Genomic DNA, 1,625 nt, shown 5'->3' on the forward strand with positions numbered 1-1,625 from the left:
CTTATTATTTAAAAAAAAAAATGAGGTGCCAAGCAACTGGTGTAAGTACTAAATACTCAAAAAAGAGGAGAGGGGATTGAGGGTGGCTACTATGTGCCATGCACAGCACTAGATTCTAAAGACTCTAGTGAGCAAGAAAGGCCTGATCATTGACCTTGGAGTACTCTCCACCAGGCACGGTGCCTCTGGAGGTGCGTCTGACGACTGCATCAGAGTCATGCCTGGGGATCCAAGATGAAGGCCAGCAGGAGGCTGACGGAGGAGCTTGAAGAAATCTGCAAATGTGGAATGAAAAACTTCCGTAACATCCAGGTTGATGAAGCTAATTTATTGACTTGCCAAGGGCTTATTGTTCCTGACAACCCTCCATATGACAAGGGGGCCTTCAGAATCGAAATCAACTTTCCAGCAGAGCACCCATTCAAACCACCGAAGATCACATTTAAAACAAAGATCTATCAGCCGAACATCAAACATCGATGAAAAGGGGCAGGTCTGTCTGTCAGTAATTAGTGCTGAAAACTGGAAGCCAGCACCCAAAACCGACCAAGCAATCCAGTCCCTCATAGCACTGGTGAACGACCCCCAGCCCGAGCACCCACTTCGGGCTGACCTAGCTGAAGAATACTCTAAGGACCATAAAAAATTCTGCAAGAACACTGAAGAGTTTGCAAAGAAATATGGGGAGAAGTGACCTGTGGACTAAACTTTGTCACCACCGATTCCAGCGAGCGTGAGCGGAGACCCCGAGCAGCCCATTGGGACACCCCACAAAGCAGGACTCTGTGGAAAATTGACACGTGCCTCCTGGCATTTGCTTGTGGCAGTTACCAACTTTCTACAGTTTTCTAAATCAAAAGTGGTCTAGGTAATCTGTAAAGAAAGGATTAAAAATTTAAGATGCTCTAGTTCTGCTTTCTTTGTTTTAAAAATCATTGCTTCAGACAGAACGTAAAGACTGCTAACTCTGGGAAACGAACTAGGGGTGGTAGAAGGGGAGGAGGGCGGGCGGTGGGAGTGAATGGGTGACGGGCACTGGGGGTTATTCTGTATGTTAGTAAATTGAACACTAATAAAAAATAAATTAAAAAAAATCACTGCTTCAATCTATTTTAAGATAATGGTGTTTCTTTTCTTGTCCAAATTGATCCAAAACCTTCAATTTACACTTAGCCCTTAAGGTTAAAACAAACAAAAAAGGTTGCAGTTACCTTTCTTCCCCTGTCCTTACAATTCCCACTTTCTTGCATTTGGTTTGTTTTTCACTTATTCACTTCTCCCAGACCCAGGGCTATCTCTTCTGCAAAGGAGGAGAAAATGCTCCTGGTGATTCTGGTGGCTTCTTTACTGCCATGTTGCACTGCCCTGTGTAGGAGTTGGTTCAAATTCTCCTGGCTCCAATTTATAACATCCTTTTAAAAAATATTAAAAACAAGCAAACCACCACTCACCACCACCCCACCACCACCACCACTAAAAAAAAAAAAAAAAAAAAAAAGCAGCCGTGGAAACGGAGGCCCAGTTCTTTTTTTTTTTTTTTTTTTTTTTTTTATTGGTGTTCAATTTACTAACATACAGAATAACACCCAGTGCCCGTCACCCATTCACTCCCACCCCCCGCCCTC

The 1,625-nt window shown here is 43.5% G+C and overlaps 1 pseudogene; it reads left to right on the forward strand.

The window, feature by feature from the left end:
- The first annotated feature begins 234 nt into the window (after positions 1–234).
- LOC100684090 lies at positions 235–706 on the forward strand (annotated as a pseudogene).
- The last annotated feature ends 919 nt before the right edge of the window (positions 707–1,625 follow it).

This window comes from Canis lupus, chromosome 2 (assembly GCF_011100685.1).
Source record: "Canis lupus familiaris isolate Mischka breed German Shepherd chromosome 2, alternate assembly UU_Cfam_GSD_1.0, whole genome shotgun sequence".
In the NCBI taxonomy this organism is placed as follows: domain Eukaryota; kingdom Metazoa; phylum Chordata; class Mammalia; order Carnivora; family Canidae; genus Canis; species Canis lupus.